Source organism: Eublepharis macularius, chromosome 2 (genome assembly GCF_028583425.1).
Source record: "Eublepharis macularius isolate TG4126 chromosome 2, MPM_Emac_v1.0, whole genome shotgun sequence".
Lineage (NCBI taxonomy): Eukaryota > Metazoa > Chordata > Lepidosauria > Squamata > Eublepharidae > Eublepharis > Eublepharis macularius.
In genome coordinates this window covers 196936307-196959220 of record NC_072791.1, presented here as the reverse complement: position 1 = coordinate 196959220, position 22914 = coordinate 196936307, and the positions used below count along the sequence as shown (strand labels likewise).

Genomic DNA, 22914 nt, shown 5'->3' with positions numbered 1-22914 from the left:
CACCTGTCCTCACCTGTTTGTATGTTTTGGGGCCAAGGACAAGGGTAACAGGGCTTCCTCGCAGACCCTGTCTAGGTGGATTGTGACGGCCATTAGCAAGGCCTATTCCCTGGCAGGGGTGGCTTGCCCGCTCCATGTCAGAGCCCACTCCACGCGGTCCCAAGCATCCTCTTCGGCACTCCTCAGGGGGGTGCCCCTGGTTAACATTTGTAAAGCAGCCACATGGTCCTCTGCAGACACCTTTGTCAGGCATTACGCCGTTGATGTCAATGCGGAGCAGGATGTATCTGTGGCCAAGGCTGTCTTACACTCCCTTTTTTCCTGAGGGAGTTTTGGAATGACTTTCTTGGCGTACCTGCTGGGTACCCTTGAGTGACAGTGTGTATATATGTACCTGGGGGTGTGTATATATGTAAATATTGAATATTTATGTGTCCTTACACAGTTTTTTACATAGATGTATATATGCATATCTATTTATTGTTGTTCTTGTTTGTTCAATAAAATTGTGTTGGACTTCACCCCCGCCTTCCTTATTGTGTGAAGCTTGGTACACTCCCATGTGTGGAGGCACAGAAGAACGAAGATGAAAACAGGGTTAACATACCTGTAACTTATGTTCATCGAGTTCTTCTGTGCTGACACACAACCCTCCCTCCTACCCCGCTGTGAACTCCAATGCACAATACTGTGATGGCTGTAACGGATATTGGTGTTTTTAAGGTGTTATGGCTGAAGTGTGTTGGTCAAGCGGCAGCAAAGGAGAACTGAGGGAAGGGGCCGTTGGTCGCTGTAGGATCACGTGACCGTTTGGGCGGGAAGACGGTCGCTGAGGCGCGCGACAAACGGCCCCTTCGGAGCCATGGAAGCTCTAGAAAATTCTCCGGCGGCTGGCCTGCGCCTGCGCAGTCCCCATGTGTGTCAGCACAGAAGAACTCGATGAACATAAGTTACAGGTATGTTAACCCTGTTTTCCGGAGTGTCTCATTTGCCTCATTCCCGACTATCCTGAGTCATTCACTGGTCACATTGTTTGTGCAACTGCAAACCACATCACTAGAGACTGAGCCATGTTATTGTTAACGTGATCACTTATCTTTCATTCGAGGATGAGTCATTTGATCTTGCTTGGGTGGTAGGTTACCTTTTCTGCTAATTTTTATCTTCTGATTCACCTCTTGCATGTGTAAAAACAGGGTGAAGAGAGTTCAAGTAGTTATCTCAGGATCTGTCTACCGTCCTGTGGGAACTGCTACTTTTGAAGGATTCCCAGTTGTATGGACAGAGTTGGTGCACCTGTACGCCCTATGCCCAGGTTAGAATGAACGTATATAGATGAGCGGACAAGGCTTTGCAGAATGATCTTGCCCTCGCTTCTATACGTGTGTGCCTTTACATGCATAATTTAAATAGGGCTCTTTTTTGCATGTGAAAAGGGAGTAGGGTGTAGAGGAAGCTGAAGTTACTCTCTGCCTTACTACTGTCTGGTGTATAAATAGTTCAACTGCTTGGTTGTTGTGGGTTTTCCAGGCTGTATGGCCGTGGTCTTGGCATTGTAGTTCCTGACGTTTCGCCAGCAGCTGTGGCTGGCATCTTCAGTGTCACTGTGACACTGAGAGATCTCTGTCTTTTGGTGCTACACCTCTGAAGATGCCAGCCACAGCTGCTGGCGAAACGTCAGGAACTACAATGCCAAGACCACGGCCATACAGCCCAGAAAACCCACAACAACCATCGTTCTTCGGTCATGAAAGCCTTTGACAATACAGTTCAACTGCTTCATTGCTTCTGCCTTGTAATGTTTACAGGAAAATTGGCTACCCAGCTTTACTGCTTGCTCTGCTGTAATCTAATCCCAGTTCTTATCGTTAATATGTCAGATTGTTTCCACCAGTGAAAATACTTTAATTCTTTGAACAAATCTCGAGTCTTGCAAGGAATCTAGCCTTGAGCTACTGGGAGTGGCTCCAGTTGCACATAATTTTAGTGGTGAGGTTGCTGTAAAAGTACACCATGTTGTGGTCAAATGTACAGTCTTCTTTGATCTGAGCTGTATGGGAAACCCTTATTTTCTGTCTTCTGCAGAAGTGGCTATGCATTATAATAATAACAACAATAACAACTTAATGCCCACTCAGAGTGGTTTACAAAGTATGTCATTATTATCCCTACAACAAACACACCCTGTGAGGTGGGTGGGACTGAGAGAGCTCCTAGAAGCTGTGACTGACCCAAGGTCACCCAGCTGGCCAAGTGGAGGAGTGGGGAATCAAACCCAGCTCTCCAGATTAGAGTCCCGTGCTCTTAGCCACTACACCAAACTGGCTTTCCTGATGGGATGGAAATTGGTGAAATAACTAGCCCACTTCTCCTGTATCAAGTCATAACTGACTTATGCTAACCCCAGCAAGGGGCTTTCATGGAAAGTGAGAAGCAGAGCTGGTTTTCCAGTACCTTCCTCTGCAGAGTCTTCCTTGGTGGTCACTAGAGGTGGGCACAAACTGAAATATGAACCAGAGTTCGTCACGAACTGGGCCAGTTTGTGGTTTGTGAACCAGTGGTTTGTGAGAGCTCATTTCTCATGAACCATGATGAATTTTAACCTGCTTAGTTTGGTTCATATTTCAGTTCATCACTGCAGACAGCCTGGTGCCGATCAATCAGTTTCCTAAGCAATGCTGACCTGGAAGTGACATTTTCACGAACCAAATGAACTGGTTTGCGAACTGGGGCAAATTCGAGAAAGTTTGTGGTTTGTGAAACACTGTGGACCATGAACCACACGGTTCAGAATTTTCCCAGTTTGTGCCCATTTCTAGTGGTCACCTATCCAAGTACTGACCTTGCTTAGCAAGATCTGACGAGATCAGGCTGTACCATGCCGCCTTCCTTCACAAAATATATTGAATTGAGAAGGAAAATAAGGGCTCCAGGTATCACACCAGTTAAATTCAACATCATCCATGAAACAATAGCCTTGACTTGGCCTGCCCGGATCTTACTGAAGCAATATTTAATGAAAGCTACACTTAATCAATATCAGCTGTAGATTTAACTAAATATATGCCATTTAAAAATTGAAGAAAAGGCAACTCACCTGAAGTACTTCAGATTACTGAAGCTGCATTTTGGCCAGAAAGTCTGTGAAACAGGTTGTAAAAGAAGATAAAAATCAGATTATAAGCATAAGAGGGGAAAATAACAACTACTTAAAATTGTGTGTATCTCCATGCTCCTTATTCAAACACACATTTTATATGTTACATCAGTAATTTTATTTATTTATTTATTTGAAATATTTAGAGACTTGCCTTTTTTTTGTTTGGACCTAGGAGCCAGCCCCCAAATAAAGAAGCCCTGACTTATACATAACATATATTTTTCCCCCCTCTATCATATCAAGCAAGTTCAATGTTGTTACTTAAGTTATAAATGGAGTTGCCAGCTGGCTTGGAGAAAAATGTCCTGTCTTTTTAATATAGGATTAATTGAGTATCATTTTTCAGGTGAAGCATCAATTTCCACACCTTAAGCCTCTATTAAAGGGACAAGACATTTTTCTTCACACCGGTTTCAACCCTCTGATTCAGCAAGTCAAACCTTATTTCAGTTAACTGTGAAGAGCCGAGTCTTTACTGCAGGTGGCCTAAGGCTGTGTGTGTGGAAGGCTTACCTGAATAAGGTGCACAGTGGCTTCTTAATCCTCTTCTTTCAGATGAGGGGCAAAACGTTTTGTGTACATGAGGTTGTTTTCCTGAAGAGGCACAGCCTAGGAAAGAAACCTTGAATACTTTCACACAACCATAGGCATAGAACTGTGCCTTCAACATGTGTATGATGTAAGTGGCTTCTCTTTTTCATTGGAAATCATATCCCAAGGTGTTCAACCTTGTTTTAGCTATTGTACTACAAATAAATTGAATCAGACTAACCAATGGAGGTACAAACAAGCAAGTCAAATGAGAGGCCAAACTTTTTTTTGGCCAACGATTAGAGGGTTTTTTTGACAATATACCAGTCTGTTTGTAGCAAACACTAGTTTCTAGCTTACATACATTGAGAGCACAGAAAACTTTCGGTTTCAGCAGTAATGAGTGGTTCCTTTCTCTGCAGATGCTAAATTAGCTTCCTGTTGCATTAAAGGCTTGTGTAATCTTCTCCTAGATAGTTATCTTTCTCACATTCGGCAGTTCCTCTGTAGAGTGAAGGTCTGAAGAAAGAAAATGCAGAACTCGCCCAGCCTGCTGGTAGCAATAGATGAAACTGAGCAGTTGTGCATGTTTCCTAGCTTAAACAGGAAGTGGACTTTGCAATGAGGATGATGTGATAACTGTTAGATGAAAGGCAAATGGAAAACCCATTTCCTACTTGGTCTGCGAAATGTAGAACTGCTCTTTCACCCTTTGTGCAAGATTATCACTTAGCTCAATATACATTCCCCATTTTAACACAGAACATAATATCATCTTTAATATATTATAGTGTCAATAGGTTTGTATCTTTGTGCTAAAGGTTTACTAACTTTTTCTCCTACTTTTCTGTCTAATTATTTTGTTTTTATTAGAGATTAGGCTGTAAACTTTGCTAAAGGGAGAGCAAGATAAAGACTCAACAGATGATTAATAATAATGTGGAAATATCTTGAGTGTTACCTCCAGGGCTCATTTCGAGGGGGAATGCACCGGAATGGCGTTCTGGCAGTTCGCCCAAGTCGGGTGGCCCCACCCACCTGACTTTAGGCCCATTTAGGCCTCAATTGGAGCCAAAACGGCCCGAATCAGGGCCAAAATGGCCTGGATCGTGTTGGTGCCGGGCAGGGGAACCTTCCCCCATCTGGCACCAACCTGATCCCGGCTGTTTCGTCCCCGATCTGGGCCAAAACAGGCCCAAAATGGCCATTTTGGGCCCGTTTTGGGTCAGTTCTGGGTGGGGGAAGCCTTCCCCACCTGGCACAAACCCAGTCCCGGCTGTTTTGGCCCCAATCCGGGCCGAAACAGCCCCAAAATGGCAATTTTTGGCCCGTTTCGGCCTGGATAAGGGCCAACATGGCCTGGATTGGGTCAGTGCTGGGTGGGGGAAGTTACCCCCCAGTTATTTGCCTCCAGGTTATTTGTAACTTTCTAATGGACTAAATTCATGGAGTTTTTGCTGCAATAGTTATGACTGAAACACGGAAACTAGAGTTTTATTCTGTTTGTTAATACTGAGTGCAGGTAGATGGGTCTCTTCTCCAAACAGCATGCAGTCTAGAAAAGCAAGTGTTCAAAAGAAACATTTGTGGATAGCTTGCCTTTTGGGTGGCCGTTTCTTGTGCTGGCATTTTAAGTAGTCTAACCAACACACTTCCCTTTACAGAAACTGTCATGAATTGCATTGACCATTAAAAATGCAGTGTGAGAGAGACTCTGATCTCGAGCCAGGTAACCTTTACACTCGACTTCTCTTGGTCAGCATATATGAACTTCACAACTCAGGAGAACTTTTGCATCTTCTCTGTGAAGTTGTATTTTTTGTGGACTTGCCTTGTTTAGTCTTATATCAATTTTATTCCATCTTGCTTTCGTTTCACTGTTCTCTCTATTTCTCATGACCTTTTTACATTGGGAGTGCAGCCCTCCCCCTGCTCTTGGACTGAGTTTAAAAAAAAAAACTAGCTAAGGATTGCTTCAAGGGGCTTTAAAATGTTGACACTGTTGGCTCATTTTTGTTTCTCTTTGTTGCTGTACCCTGAGTACTGGCTTTGTACAGACAGGTGGGCTATTAATGTTTGCTAGGTTGGTGTATCCTTCCATACTTCATTTACAAGTGTCTTCTTTTTGCAGTCAGTGTTTTTCATCCTGCTGTATAAGAATTATTTCTGATGGATGTGATTGTTAAGAGTCTGTTGGCCTCCTGCACCCTGAGGATATTGGAACTACCAGGAAGTAGACTTATTATGGTGCTGTGACTATCTATGCTTGCTTAAAAATATTGCAGAAGAAGCTCGTAGGGAACAAATAATAAAATGTGAGGGGCAATACAGGAAGCAGAAATGCTGATTGCTGATAGAAGTGGGGAGGGAATGAAAGCTGAGATACACTGAAATCTTGTTTTCTGCCATGTGGGATATGAATGCAAGACTTAGAATGGGGCTGCTTCTTTTGGAAGTTAGCTAGAACCGTTAAGTATTGAAATCTTAATAATCCATTAATGTGTGGGATGCACAGTATAAAAAATCAGAAGTCTTAATTGCCTCTGTAAAAGTGAAACAATTCAATAGTGAAACAAGAAATTTGCTCTAGACTTTTCATTTGACTTTTCTTTAATGCTGTGCTTCATATATTGCTCAAAGTTTTTTTAAAAAAAATCTGCTGAAGATGGCATTGATGGTAAAGGGTCCTTCACTTGTGACAGTTGAGTAAACTGGTGGGTTGGTTGGTTCAGACTGATGTGTCAAGTGCCTTTCTTTTCGGCATGCAGCGTACATTTATCCCATTTTCTTTAGCTGTTTTGTGATTTGGTCAGCATCCCTGGTTTTCCTTTCTGCCCAGCAGCCAAGTTTCTGAACCTCCTGTTTCTCTTTCCATAGTAGAGTTGCCAGGTCCAGGCTGGGAAATTCCTGAAGATTCGGGGGGGGGGGGTGCTGAAAATGGCAGGGTTTGGGGAAGGGAGGGCCTCAGTTCACCCTTCAAAGCAATGGCATAGCGTGGGGAGGGCCAGGGGGTGGCTGCCCCGGGCGCAAAATTTTGAGGGGGCAGCATGTCTATGGCCCCCCTGGGAGTGCCCCCATTCGCCTCCTCACCACTGCTGCCAGTTCAGCGCTCAGTGAGCCGGGCAGCACAACAGGCAGTGCGGCAGGCGGCCCGCCTCCCAGCCCCCCCAGAGTGCTCCTGCAGTTCAGGTTGCGCTTGCCTCCTCGCCCCTTACCTCTTTGCCTCAGCTGCCCGCGCTGCTGCCATCAGCTTGGCACCCAGCGGTGAAGCGGGCAGCTGTGGCAAAGAGATAAGGGTTGGTGAGACAAGCCGCCTGAACGGTGGAAGCTGTCTTGGGAGGGCAGGGGCACACCCCTGCGTGATGACATCACAGAAGTGACGTCATCACGCAGGGCCTGGAGCGCGTGTGCGCTTTGCACGTGCACTTAGGGGCAAGGGCACCCCCTCTGGCCCCGGGCAGCGCTAACCTATGCTACGCCGCTGCTTCAAAGCAGCCATTTCTGTTGCCTGGAGATCAGTTGTAATTCCGGGAGATCTCCAGCTACCACCTGGAGGCTATAGATCCAGAGGAGTTAGCCGTGTTAGTCTGTAGGAGCAAAATAGTAAAGAGTCCAGTAGCACCTTTAAGACTAACCAGCTTTATTGTAGTACAAGTTTTTGAGAGCCATAGCATGATGCATAGCATCAGATGCATGATGCATTTCTCTTCGCCTAGATGCACCTGGAGGCTGACAACCCTCTGCACTTCACAATCATCCTATGACTTTGCATTGTCTTGGGCAATTGGTTTTTGAGACTCTATCACTGTCAGCAGCACTACATCTGACGAAGCGCTTGCACCTGACGAAGAGAACTGTGGTTCTTGAAAGCTTATGCTACAGTAAAGTTGGTTAGACTTAAAGGTCCTACTGGACTCTTTACTATTTTACTACTACAGACTAACATGGCTAACTCCTCTGGATCTATGACCAGCAGCACTACAGTTGTCTGTGTTCTTAGGGGAACTGTGAACCATGGTTAAATTTTTGCCTTATAATTGCAGATGACTTCTTGTATTGTTCCACCCTCTCTTTCATCATGTTGCTGCATGCTTGAAAGATATTGGATGATGAGGGCTTAGTCCACGTGCTCCTTCTTGGGATGATAGAAGGGTGTTTGCTTTGGTCATTGTGTTTGCTCTGAGCACGATGTATCAGACATGTTAATACTGTTTGCCAGCAGCTTGTCTTCTCCGACTCATTTGAATGGCTTACCTGTATCTTTCCTCTTCCCCATCTGAACTGCTTGGCTTGTTGTAAAGTAGGAGAAAGAGGGAGGTACGTGTCACTGCTGCAGCATACCTTTTTAGGGAAATAGCTACTAAAGGTGGAAATGTGTTTCATAAAATGACCGCCTTTTACGTAAGACTTAGTTTATAACCCAGCATTAGCTATCAAGGGAAAAAGAGTTTTTACATATTTTCTAGACATGTCTCAGGGTTTTGGAATGAAGCCTAGGAATTAATTAAGGCTATAAAGACACTGCTTTACCTTTCAAGCATCCCTGCACAACATTTTTAAGGGTCTTTTGGTAAAGTTGAGGTAGTGGATCTTGAATTTGTGTGTTCTTGTGGCTCTTAGAATGTGTATTCTGTCCTACTGGGAACAGATCAGACCTCCTCCTAAATCTGATTTGTCTGGAAGGACATGGGATGTTGCTTTAATGTCAAGACTAGCTTTGTACAGTGCTTAGAAGGGAGACGGATGCCTCTCAAGCTAATTAAATTCACAAGTTTCAATGATGTACTGGAACAACAAGTTGCAAGATAATGAACAACCATGTGCATTTACAGGAGTGATTTGTGTCTTCAGAGCTATTTTTTTTACTGTTTATCTCCATGTACTGTTTCTTCCTAATTTTTTTTAACAATTAAAAGCTGTTGACATTCTATGTGAGTTCTTTTCTGACTATTGCAGTTTATGAAGACTGCCTGACGTTGCAGATTTTTAGGCAATAGGGAACCTGCCTCTTCATCCAGAAGATGGAACAGCAGCTGTCCTGAGCTGCAGTAAACAGTGCCCAGGTTCTACCTCGTTTTTGCTTTTGCCTGAGAGCCAAGCTACAAGTGACGCCTGACACAGGTTGGACACTTGTCCGCTTACCTCAAGTTTTGATGGGAAGTGTAGGCGTCCTGGTTTTACAGCTTGGCTCTCCATTACAGCTGCAAGACCAGGATGCCTACATTTCCCGTCATAACTTGAGGGAAGCTGACAAGTGTCCAACCTGTGTCAGGCGTCACTTGTAGCTTGGCTCTTAATCCTCCTGTCTGAGTTGAAAGATGGGAGAAGAAGAGATATCGCCAGAGCAAACAAGCAGGCTTAGAAGAGCTTGAAACAAATTGTAACTGTGTGCAGCGGTGGTATTTCTCGTTTCAAAACTGATAAAACAGCCTATTTAGGACTACTTGTTTTCTTTCTCCCCCCCCCCCAAGAGCAGTAACTGTTAAAGACAAATGGGCTTTGTGTGCTAGCCATAGAACGGAAAGAACAGAATGTGACGGAACCTGAGTATCAGGCGCTTTCTCTCTCTTAGAACTTCAAAGCTTCATGCCCTGGCTTTGTCTGATAAGCACTGTCAGTGTTTTCTGGACTGAGTGAAAGCTCTTACCCAGGCTGTATTGGGCGTCATCAGAATAAGCGAACAGTGTTAGGATCGATTTTAGGAGGGCTTGCCTTACTTTGGTGTTTTTATCATAGTTTTAAAAAGGGGAGTACATAAAGCTTCCCCCTGCCCCAAGGAACGTCATGTTTATTGAACTTCTGTAGGGATATCCCAGACTTATTCTTGGCTCTGGCACCTGTAAGATAAGACAAGGGCACCCTGTGAGAGTTGCATTTTTAATGAAAAGCCCTCATGTTCCTTTCTTATTTGAATTAACCTCTTCATGAAGCACCGAGCATTGGTGAGTGTTGAAAAACAATTATGTATGTTAAAGAGAGATTTTAATAAGTGAACCTTGCTCTATAGCAAGTCAGATTGGTCTGTTTAGCTGGGGTAAATCGGGTCTTGGACCAAGGTCATTGGCTGCTAAAGGTTAGAAATACAATGTGAGCTGCTCATCCAAAGTGCTATGTCAACAGGGCGCATGGCAGTATCCCAGTAGCCACAGAGAAACAGCAGCGCAAGCAAGAAGAGCAAGAGATGTGTGTCTGCTACCAAAGGTATTTGCAAGTCTGGCAAAAAGGCACGGTAAACCACTAGAGCAGGCATGGCTTAAGAGAACATCTCTTACTCAAAGTATTGCCAGTGTTGTAACCAGAAGAGGAAGCAGAAAGGGAAGCAGCTAAAAAAAAATGTGGAGAGAGAAAAGGGAGGGAGCAAACTTCATACTCCTGGCAGGTGAACACAAGTGCACAATGTGTTTTTATAAAGGCGATGAAAAATCATAATAGAATCATAATAAAACAAATTATTGCGATCACATGTATACATACTATCACTAACAGGAGAGCAGCGGCCCCTTGAAGGCTAAGGGATATGTTCTGGCAAAAAGCTTTTGTGGATCAGAGTCTCGTTTAGCAGATACCTGAAGTCTGGTCATGTTGTGGGGAAATGAGGCCAGAATGGCCTGGCAGTGCACGAGAGAGGTATGACAATTGGCCCTTGGACAGAAAGATGCCCTTTTGTGCAGCTTGCTTCATGACGATGATGGATTGCCACTTTATACGCTGAAATTAAAAGGAAATACAGAGTTCTAACATGTTATATAAATGTTGGCTGTTGCTGGAATGTCTTAGTTCCTTGCAATTCTTAGGTTGCTGTGCAAGCAAGGATATGCATCCACTGGAATATCTGCTGAACAGCAGCATGCCAGACTGCTTTGTTCAGCACTTGGCTTCACTTAGCTGACCCAGGTGAGCTCTTTTGATCTGTGGGATTTTTCATTCACTAGGCTGACCGATTGAGTAAGGGCATGGCAACTGGTCTCAGACTGTACAGTAGGCACCGGTGGTTTGTAGCCATAACAGTGATGAGTTGCAGGTAGCCTGGATGGAGAGATGACACCTTAGACTGAAACAATTCACCCAAATATTGTGAGAATCTACTGTTCTACCATTGATAGGATATGTGCGGTATCTTTGATACATATATCGTGTGCTTTGTGGACCAAAAAAAGGATGCAAATCTTTTCCTGGTATACTTTGCACTCTCTTCTGTCCAGTTTTCTAAAGAGAAGGGAGAAAATCCTCTGTTGCTTAATCTTGGAAGCAGAGAGCGGAAAGCAAACATTGTGTGCAGGATGTTTGCTTCTTAAGTGAAACTTCAAGAAAGTAACATGGACATTATATTTAACTGCATGGCCAACCTCAGTTTCTAAGAATGCCAGCAAACACACTTGCACATAATGATCTCTCTCTCTTTGTGTTTTTATTTTTTTTATTCTGCTTCAGATGTGCCTTGCCTGGAAGGGGTTTGCATTTGGGACAGAGCTAAAGGAAATAACTGGGGGATGGGGACTCATATTGTACCAAGGTGATCATTCTCTTTTTAGGACAGAGTAGCATATTTCTGTACCACAGCAATAAAGTGCCAAGTGTTTGCCAGATATTCCAGTACGCTTGGCACTTGGGGAACAGTACAGTCTCTGGGGATTTCGTGGTTAAAAAGATGGACTAAGTTTGGGTTGTTTCTGGGTTCAAGATACCTGCCTTATGGAAGCTTCATTGCCACTGCTCTGTACCAGGAGCTGCAGCTGCAACAAGGAAACACATAAGCCTGTCCCTGTGTAGAAAACCTCTCTTCCCAGCCCTATTTTCAAAGAGGGTAAAATACAGTGCATTGGGATAACCAAAAATGTGGTTTCAACCTAGGCAGCAAAAAGGAACATATAACCATCTTAATTCTTGTACATTTAAATTTTCATATATTTTTTTAAAAAAAACTTCAATAATAAGGGTCTGACATAATACTAGCAAGTAATGGAAGGAAACGTGAAAGTTGCTTTAATAGTGACAGGGAGAAGAAAGGTCTTGAGTTATTAACATGTCTTTGAGTGTTCAGAGCCCTTTACATACGATATATCAGTAAACATTACAGCAACCCTGTAAAGTGAGGTGGGTTAGTATTGTTCCATATTGTACGTTGAGGATTGGGAAATTCTGAGATGGACATATGGTGGCTTATGCAAGACCTCTCACATGGGCATATGAAGAGGCATACCATTTGGTCCGTATCCTTAGTCTGTTTGTATACAGCAACATGTAGAAGAAGAGGAGGAGCAGACACACTGGCATCCTCTCCCCTGTGTACTTAATTGCAATCCATAGGTACAGCGCCTATGAATGCTCCCCTTTTTGCATGTTGGCTGTATGTACAAATAGGTATAGCCAGACGGGCTAGATAATATATAGTCGTCCGTGTGTAGCAAATGTGTACAGTGGGCAGTGGGGCAAGCTCATTTCTCCATACATCTTCACTCTCCAGTGTCTCGTAGGGTTGCCAGGTCCAGGCTGGGAAATTCCTGGAGATTGGGGGGTGGAGCCTAGAGAGGGCAGGCTTTGGGGAGGGGAGGGGCTTCAGAATGGTATAATGCCATGGAGTCTACCCCTCCAAAGCAGCTATTTTCTCCAGGTGAACTGATCTCTGTCAACTGGAGATCACTTTTAATTCTGGGAGATCTCCAGCCACCACCTGGAGGCTGGCAATTCTAGTCTCAAGCATAGTTTTCCCTGATACGTCCTGCTTCACATTCTTTAACCGAGGGTGCTGGGGACTGAACCTTGGACCTTTCTGCTTGCAAAGTGCATGCTCTATCACGGAGCTACAGCCTCTTCCCAATGCATTCATGGCTGAGATTCCGTGAACTAGGGACATTCTTTCTCTCATGTTCTTTCTCTTAGCTGCTACACTGTCCCTGCCCTCACCAATTGATTCAATTTACATAAAAAGGATGTTTTTTGACTTAAAAAGAGAGTTATTATTGTTGTTCAGAAAAGACATCTTCCAGTTTTTTGGTTCCATAAAGAATTTGGAATAGTAGCAGCTCTACAGCTTTCTGTATTCTTGGCTTATGCACAAAGTGTCTTCTCGCTATTCAGGTTTTTTCACCCCTCTGAACTGTTTGGTTGATTGTTCGGCTTTGCTTGTTCATGACTGGCAGTTGTTTGTGTTGCTTTGAAACAGTTAGCAAAATAGTGAATTCCTGGTTGTGTGCGCTTGGGAGAAAGGAATACTCCGTCGCGCTCTGTCAGTTTTCATAGATGTTGACAGCAACCGATTTCAACAAGCTTATGGTGTGGCATCCTGGTGGTAGTAGTAAGGAGACAGTATGAAAGTACTCTGTTCATTATACTTTTTTTTTTTTTGTTAAATGCTCTTTCTCAACCAGTTAGTAACTGATGAAAATGATGGTTCTTGCCATAAATCAGCCTCTGCTTTGTTTTCACTTTGGGTAGCAAACTAGCTCTGTATTGAAGCTCTGGATGCCCGTATGATCTAATTGCTTACTGGGAAAGAATAGGCTACAATTAAGATTTTTTTGAACTAGAGCATTTTCATTCAGTCGTCAAGATTTCACAGATACTTTGTACAAGCCTGTATCCTCATCTCCTTCCCATCCAGTCCTGCTTTAGTGTAGTGTAATGGTTACAGAGTTGTACTAAGGATCTGGGAGACTTTGAATCCCAGGTTTGAATCGCCACTCTGCCACGGAAGTTCACTAAGTGACCTTGGACCACTCACTCACGCACAGCCTAATCTACCTCAGAGGATAAAATGTGTGGATGAAATGGAGCAGAACAATGTAAGCTGCTTTGGGTCCCCATGGGGAGGGGTGAAAGGGGGTGAAGTAAATAAAATGAAATTTATGATTTGGCAATCTGGAAGATTAAATCCTTTGAAACTGTTTGGTTCTGGAAAGGAGGCGAGGGGACAGTACTGATGCTAGTATTGAAACTAGATTTCTGTTGCAGTACATGCATCTCAGTAAATTCCAGGCTTAGGTCCAAATAGCACTTTGCTGTTGTTGTTGTTTTGTGGTGGGAGTTGGAATTGACTGATAATCAAATTTCCCATATTGTGATCTCACAATTGCTTTTTGTTGTAGTGAATCTCTTTTCCCAGTGAACCCTTTGAAGCTTGTCTTTAAGGGACGGCTACACTGCTAATGGAAGGGGAGAGGTTGGCAAAATTAAACATTTCCAAGGTAGAAAATGTACTTAGCGGCTCAACATTTTTTCTCCCAAATTACAGTCCGTAATATGGTTCTGGCTGAGCTGAATCGAGATGGCAACTCCAACCCATTAATACTAAAATAGCATCAGCTCTCTGGCGGGGTGAAGATAGCAAGCTATTTCAGGTAAATGAGAAGAAGCTTGCATTCCATTCTCTTCAACGGCACAGTTGTATCTTTTTACCTCTGGAAGGCCTGTTGTTCAATCTCAAAGGTGTTTACACAGTAAGAGCACTATCATCTTTGCCAGTGGATCATATGTTCCATTGTCAGGACAGTCTTTGGTTATCAGGAAAGAAATACAAAGAGCTAATGCAGAAAGTGGCTGAAGTATCCGGGCCCTTCAGGATCTTCTATCATTTCGGCGGGCCTGTAAGACAGAGATGTTCCACCAGGCGTATGGTTGAGGCCAGTATGAGATTTTCACTGACCCTCCCACCAGTCTCCCACTAAGTGTGGGGTTATACAGCGTCCACTGGCCGGCTGCCCAGCGTATGGGTACAGCACAGGGCTATGTAGTGCCCATTCGTTAGCTGACCCACGTATGGGTTGCAGTATATTATCTGTCTGCTTCCCTCCCCCTGTATGCTAATAGACAGGAATCTGGAATTGACCCTATCTTGGGACAGTTATTATCTGTTTGTTGATTTTATGATGAACTGTTGTTTTATGAATTGTTTTTAATATTTGTATTGTATTTTTATAACTGCTGTACCTCGCCCTGAGCCCGCTTGAGGGAGGGGCAGGTTCGAAATGTAGTAGTAGTAGTAGTAGTAGTAGCAGTAGTAGTAGTAGTAATAATAATAAAAGTATGCAAAATAGAAACACGGGGTAAGTAATCAGCTTAAAAAGTCCATGCCATAGTTCCTCCACCAAACAAAGCATTATTATTATTATAATACACCAGAACATAATACACCAGACAACAGTCATGGAAAATTGAAAAGTCTGGATAATCGACATTGCAGTTCCTGGGGATGCCAGAGTTAAAGAAAAAGAACAAGAAAAAATGATTAAATATAGAGATCTGGCAATAGAAACCACCCGACTATGGAAGAAGAATGCAACAGTCCCCATTGTCATTGGAGCACTTGGAACTTCAGGGCACATCTCGAAAGACTTTGCAATTGATATGGAAAAACTGTAGCTTTCTGACATAACACCTACAGAACTGCAAAAGACGGCGCTACTTGGAACAGTGTACATATTACGCCGATATCTGGTTGATACTTAGGTCTCCGGTGGAAACTTGTATCAGCTTAGCAAGGCCAATGAATAATAACATGTGACCTCTGCTTATTGTTGATTGTGTTTTGGATAATAATAATAATAATAATAATAATGGTGTGCTTATATACCATCTTTCTAGATAGATTAGTGCCCGGCTCAGAACAGTGAACAAAGTTAGTGTTGTTGTTATCCCCACAATACAGCTGGGGAGCTGGAACTGAGAGGAGCAGCTTTCCCAAGGCCACCTGCAGAGTTCATGGCAGTAATGGAAGTTGAACCACCAGAGTGCTGATTCACATCCCAGCCACTTAACCACTATGCTACATCAGGAGGTGGTTCTACTCATTACCTGGATCTGTGGTTCTCAAACTTTTGTATCTTATATCCCCCCAGTCACTCTGTAAAAGAACCGTGGACCCACCATGATAAAAACAAAAATCCCAATTTTCTGCAAAGGACATTTATATGTTTACAGGCATTCTCTTATTGCTGCTAGCATGCCCCAGAGGTCAATGGCAGATAGGGTCAACGGGGGTCAGCGGGAGACTGACCCTATGAAAACCCTATGTCCCACCTAGACTACTTCTGTGTGGTACTGATGATACATGTACCACTGGATCTAGATGATTACCATACGCTTACAACAGGGATACATACCTGGGCATTGAGGTTATTTGTTGCTTTACATGGTAGTGAGATTGCCAGCATGGAGTCTAGGTTGAAAGAGCTGCTTCACATGACAGCTGCAAGAGGGAGTCATTGGTTTGGGTCCAGCCAAGGTTTTTGTTCAATCTCACCGAATTCCCATCTTACTACAGTTCACATCTCACATAGCTTTTGCTTGCTTCCTAGAAATGACATTTTTTGTGGTTAAAGGGGACTTCCTCCTCCCTTTTTCATCATTAGAGAAGCTGGTTGGATCCAGCTGTGTGCTGTCACAGATAGGATCTTACATAGGCTTGCATTCATACTAGTGATGTAAAGTTTCCATAAGTTTTGAAGCCACAGAAAAGAAACATTTTTGAGGGTTAGGAGAATTTAAATATATGAAATACTTATAAAGTCTAATACTTACAAACACCAAATGTAGCTAAAAGGTCTTCACTTACTGGTGGAAGATGACAACAGCAGGGGGCAGATGAGTCTCTGTGGGGAGAGAGTGCCAGAGTTTTGGTGCCATGACTGAGAAGACCATCTCCCAAGTTGCCACCCACCTTATCTTAGAAGGTGGGGGCACCCAAAGCTGGTCCTCTGAGGATGAGCACAGTAGTCTGGTGAGATTATAATTGTTAGCAGAGTAGCGTAAAAGATGTGGCAAAGCATGTGTGTGTGTGTGTGTGTGTGCTTGTATCGAAGAGTGTGTGTGTGGAGAGGAACAATTCACACACGGAACCTGGTTAAGCTTTAGAAAGGAAATAGGAGTCCATTTATTACTGGAACTCCATTGCAGATAGGAAAGAATATAGAAAGAATTCTTTCTAGCTATCTAATCTAGGATGCCGAGGGATGCAAGATGGCATGTCCTTCACACATGGTGGCATGACAGAGAAGGAAGGCAAAGAGAGGAAGGTGTGGTGCAAGAGGGAAGGAAGTCCCTGAGAAAACAACCCACACATAAAAGGGATATCTCCAGGATAGTAGAAAGGCAGGATGGACAGACCCTTGACCTCTCTATGTCTCTGACTCTCTCATGGCCCCCCTCTGAAATCTGAGATGAGGGCCTTCATTTTTTACAACAAAGAAGCAGATGTTCCTTCAGGAATGTTGATCCCAGACCGTATATTTTATTTATTAATTTATTTAAACATTTTTATCCCACCTTTCCTTGTGGTTCAATAATAGATTGAACTTTTACAGTTAAAATTAAATAACTCCCAAATCAATATCAACATCTTGAATTGTGCCAGGGAACTAACTGGGAGCCAGTGTAGATGGACCAAGACTTAAGTCATAAAGTCCTTACAATCCACTCCAGTCAACATCTTGGCCGAAGCATTCTGCAACAATTAAAGTTTCCAAACACTTCTCAAGGGCAGCGCCACACAGAGCACATTGCAGTAATCTGATCTGTAAATGCTGAATAATATATCTACATTATACATAGGAATTACTGTTATCTAATGCTTTGAGAGCCAGTTTGGTATAGTGGTTAAGAGTGCGGGACTCTAATCTGGAGAACCAGGTTTGATTCCCCACTCCTCCACTTGAAGCCAGCTGGGTGACCTTGGGTCAATCACGGCTTCTAGGATCTCTCTCAGCCCCACTCACCTCACAGGGTGTTTGTTGTAGGGATAATAATAACATACTTTGTAAACAGCTCTGAGTGGGCATTAAGTTGTCCTGAAGGGCGGTATATAAATTGAGTGTTATTGTTGCGTTATTATTGATTGCCTGACAAAACAATCTTCATACTATGCAATTTGATTATGGAAGTAAACATGGGATTGATTTCGAATCCTGGTTTGTGAGGAAGAATCTGACGCCAATTTCCACAGGTACCTGTCTTTAAATCCACATATAAGTGGAGGAGGACGGGGGCACAGAAGCAGGGCAGACTAACCATACATGTCTGTCATGAAGAAACAAACAGATGTTTGTCACAATGTCTGAATCAGAGATGTGCAGACTAGAGGAGAAAGTGGTTTTCCATTTATATTGAGGACTCCCCATCCCCCCAGTTTCCTGACAGAAAAATTAGAATCTTTGGGGAGTCCTGAAAAAGACCTAGGAATATTTTTCCTTCTGGAAGGAGTGAAATGCTTTTAAAGAAGTTTTTAATAATACTTGGAGTGCTTACAGTACAATCTTATGAAGAGTTACTCCAGTCTAAAACCACTGATTTACTAGGATTGCACTGTTAGAAGACTTGCCTTATTGGGCCAGAAGGGTTTAATTGCTGCTACCAGACTGCACATCTAACTTTGAGCTTCTTTCACTCCTCAGGAACCTGAGGTCTAGTTACAGTCTGTATTCCCCTTGTAAATCTCTTGGCTCTGCTGAAGATAAAAATATCTCTTCTGGTATGTGACACTGGATTTGTAATATATTTAGGTGTAAGCGATATATAGTGCAATCTTATGGTGAGTTACTCCATTGAACTCTTGGACTTAGACTAGAGTAACTTTCCATAGGATTGCATTGATAGTCTTTTACCTTTGCCTTTTTAAGAAACTTTTGAAAAGTTGTGTGTGTGTATGTAAAGTGCTATCAAGTCACAACTGACTTAGGCGACCCCCAGCAAGAGGCTTTCAAGTCAAGAGAGAAGCAGAGGTGGTTTGCCATTGCCTTCCTCTGGAGAATCTTCCTTGGTGGTCTCCCATCCAAGTATCAATCCTGCTTAGCTTCTGAGATTTGACAAGATCGGGCTATACCATCAGTGAGATTCTTAACAGAGTTGCTCCAGTCTAATCCCATTGAAATAAATGGTCTTAGACTGGAGTAACTCTGCTTAGGATTTCATTGCATTCCATCTTCCCTCCATAGTGTTGGTAAACTTCTGAAATTGCTTTTCTAATAATGTTTCATATTGCCATTTTTGAATAAAGTTATTACAGGGGAGTTGAAGATACTGGGCTGGATCCAAGGTCAGTTTCTATCAGGATAGGGCAGGGCTCAATTTTTCTGACTTCCTACTTTTACCTCAGGTCCCCATTTCACCCCACATGCTGTTCATAAAGATCCCCTATCCCCCCAGGAGTAGAATCTCAGGGAACTCAGGGCCAAACTACAAGTGACGCCTGACACTAGCTGGACACGTATCATCTTCCTTCAAGTTTTGATGGGAAATGTAGGCAGCTTGGCAGAATGTTGGACAAGTGACAGTTGAAAAGTCCATTGGACAGCAGTCAGAGAGCCAAGCTGCAAGACCAGGATGCCTACATTTCCCATCAAAACTTGAGGGAAGATGACAAGTGTCCAACTAGTATCAGGCGTTACTTGTAGTTTGGCTCTAAGTGGGATGCAACAAAAGGGGAAAGACAGGAAACTTCCATTCTGCTGACAGAAGCACCTTCCACTAGCAGGAACAACAAACTGCATGTGCTTGAAGTGTTGAGCAGTATGTAGAACTGAATGATCAAATATCAAAAATGATGACTTTGAAGGGAAATATTAGTGAGTAAAAGCAGTAAAATCCAGAATATATGGCTTGGTTGGCAGGAACAGGGTGTTAAGAGAGCAACTTTACTGCCATCTTGCCGTTTTTTGAAAACAGTGTAACAAGATTAGAATTAAAATCTTGATGATTGGTGTGATAATTGCCCTAAGGCCAAGCAAAGACTAAAATACATGTAGAAGTCTCAGACTTTTCTTTAAAATGAGTAGCAGATGCAGAAGACTGCGAACTTGATTTGGCAAAATGGTAGGGAAAAGATGTTTACTCCTGTAGGTCTCTGGCTGATTTTCCACTTAGTATTCTGCTCCCTAATGTGTTTCCACCCATGATGGGAAGCATACAGGTATATTTACCTTGTTGCCCCAGCAGTTGGCTGGGGCAATTTTGAGTGGAACAACACTCCAAGGACAAAAGGATTAAACATTCTGCCAAGCAAACATGCCGCTTCCTGTGGCTGCTATACTTTAAATATATATATATATATATATATAAAGTTTGTCCTTAGACAAGACAGAAGATGAAGTGCTCAGCCCTTTCTCTGAATAAATATTTGCTTCATTGCTTATTAAGTGAGACTTGCCTGCATATTGATTGCCAAATAGATTGGAGATTTTTGTTGCACTTAAAAACTACCCAAGTCACTTCGTTCTCTTAATTCTTCTAAGCTTTTGCAATGTGCGTGATTAGGCTCTCTGAATGGTCAGCAGCAGAAAACCACTGAAGCATTTATAATTCCTGCTTATGCTGTTACATCCTAGGAGAGCGCAGACTAAGAGAAGTTCTCCATAAAGTAGTAGGGATTACATGATACAAATTAAGAGACCCTGGTGCCAATATAATTTTGTTGGCATAAGGGTTACGTTCTGTTCATGTGTGCCCTTTTAACACTCAGATATTTGTACAGGGTACCATTGTTTTCTAGCAGGATTTGGGTCCAGTGGCACCTTGGAGACCAACAAGATTTTCAGAGGGTAAACTTTTGAGAGTCAGAGCTTGAAAACTTAGTCTCTGAAAATCTCATTTGTCTCTAACATGCCACTAGACTCAAATCCTGCCGATCTACTGGAGAACAACATGGCTACCCACCTAAAACAAAGTTTTCTAGGGTGCCAGTGTTAACCAGAAATCCAATGACACCTTTAAAGACTGACAAAAGTTACACCAGCACAGGCTTTTGTGAGTCAGAGCCTAGCTTCTTTCTTCCTTCTAACCACCTGTACAAAGGTAGTAATTTGAGAGGGCAGTGCCCAGAAAGGTCAGGAGTTCCTAGAGTGCAATTCACATTACTTAGATGAGGTGGGAAACTGAGCCTAATTTGGCTTTGGCCTTGTACTCAACATCTGGTTGCGTGAATTGCTTAAACCGCAGTTTATTTCAGCTCATCTGTGCTTCATCGGTATGATTATGGAGGATGAAAAAACCCAACTTATGCTTCTGTTTAAATATGTGCATCTCAAGCGGGGTTATCGAGTGTGTGGAAAATAAAGATGATAGGTGTTTTGAATTGGAGAGCCAGTTTGGTGTAGTGGTTAAGAACGTGGGACTCTAATCTGGAGAACCAGGTTTGATTCCTCACTCCTCTGCTTGAAGCCAGCTGGGTGACCTTGGGTCAGTCACAGCTCTCCGGAGCTCTCTCAGCCCCACCCACCTCACACGGTGATTGTTGTGGAGATGATAATGTATTTTGTAAACTGCTCTGAGTGGACGTTGAGTTGTCCTGAAGGGTGGTATATAAATCGAATGTTATGTTATTATTATTAAAAGAATCACTCTCATGTTCACACGTGTTCAAGTCCTCTTTGTAGGCTCACTGTATACGGGTTCTTTAGTCTGCTGTACCATTCTATCAAATACTTTTTACCACACATCGGGTGCAAATGTATAGCAAAATTGCAACGTCCATCCACTTAAAGAGTTATACCATGAACAAAGTATCACTTTTTTGAATTTGCTGACTGACAAACATAAGTTTTATAGATCTCTTCTTCTCCTGGGAACTTTCTCATGAAGTGAGACTTAATTGACAGAGGCTTTATGAACAATAACCTCTTGTGGTTTGTTTATAGAATGGCCTAATTCCTTGCTGATTCTGATGGGATGCCAGCTCAGTTCTTTTTGTACTTTGCAAGGTGGAATATGTAGCCAGTTAATCCTCTTGTTGCACCTGCTTCTTAAGAATTGGGTGTCTATGTGTGTGCTCTTTCAGGTTAGCGCATAGTTCAGTAGCTTAGAACGGAGGCATATCTAGAGGAAGTATATCAAGCCATCTGAAGACAGTGCTCTGAGTCAGATTGTTTTGTTAGCTGGATGATAAACGGAAGTAGGAACTGTGCGTGAAAATGTTTTTAGCCCCATCCATACTATTATGTGTGTGTGTGCTGCTTTCAAGTCATAGCTGACTTATGGCGATCCCTAGTGGGGTTTTTATGGCAAGAGGCTATCAGAGGTGTGGTTTGCCATTGCCTGACTCTGCAACCCTGGTCTTCGTTGGGGGGGGGGGGGGGTTCTCCCATACAATTACTAACCAAGGCCAACCCTGCTTAGCTTCTGAGATCTGACGACATCAGGCTCACCTGGGCTATCATGCCCATCTTTAATTTTAACTGGCTTGTCTTCAGATGTTTTACGGGATTTTTAGACAAAATGGCTGCCTGTATGCCAGTGAGAAAGCTTTGCTCATTCAATAACTGAATCCTTAATCGGCTCTCTGTATGTTGGAGAAGCAGCATGGAACGGTATGTTAGGGATTCCATCGGAGTAGTAGTGACAACGAGCTTTGTAGGCCTCTCAGGTGAAGAGGTTCACTGCTTGGATGCTGGACAGTAGAGGTAGACTGGCCAGCAAGGATGCAGCGCTTGCTTTGGTTGTGCAAACCATCATTTCTGCTGGTCTCCAAGAGCTGGGGTGTGGGAGCAGATTTGGGTTTGAGCTGAAGTGAAACATGTTCAGTAGGTACATGTTTGGGACAGGTGTCCGGTCTCTTTTGAAGGTACTTGCTCTACTATCCCTCCTGTTTATAAATCTTGTCTTACACATACATGGTGTTAGGTGGGCAATCATGTCGGTCTGCAGTAGAACAGTATCTGAAGAAGGGAGCTCTGACTCTCAAAGGCTTATACCCTGAAAATCTTGTTGGTCTCTAAGGTGCCACTGGACTCAAATTCTTACAGATGCAGAATTCTTTCTTCTAGAACTTTGGCAGACTTGTTTGTCTTGCCCCTAAGATAATGCTGACTTTGGGCTGTTGCTCACAACTACGAATGTACACTTCTGTTCATTTGATGTATGGTGCTGAGAAAGGAATGATGGTAGTTCCAAAACTGAGTGGTTCCTACATGATTGCAGGCTGCAACGCATTGCCAGCAGTCCAGATGAAAGACCATTTTCTCAAGATACCTTCAGGTCAGCACTTCTGTGACTGCCCTTTGACTGTAGCTGACTCATGGTCTCATGCCTTTCCCCACTGTCTAAAGCATGAACTAGCCAGAGAAGGATTTCTTTAAAAACCGGCTATGGAAGTATTCAACCATTCCCGATTCTTTAAGAATAAGACTACTGATGTATTGTCGAAGGCTTTCACGGCCGGAGAATGATGGTTGTTGTGGGTTTTCCGGGCTGTATTGCCGTGGTCTTGGCATTGTAGTTCCTGACGTTTCGCCAGCAGCTGT

At 43.2% G+C, this 22914-nt stretch overlaps 1 protein-coding gene across 1 annotated transcript in view; it reads left to right on the top strand.

Annotated features, from left to right (window-relative positions):
* Window positions 1-22914, top strand: part of STK39 (serine/threonine kinase 39) — a 198787-nt gene that overhangs the window by 26463 nt on the left and 149410 nt on the right. The gene's annotated exons all lie outside the window — the stretch shown is intronic.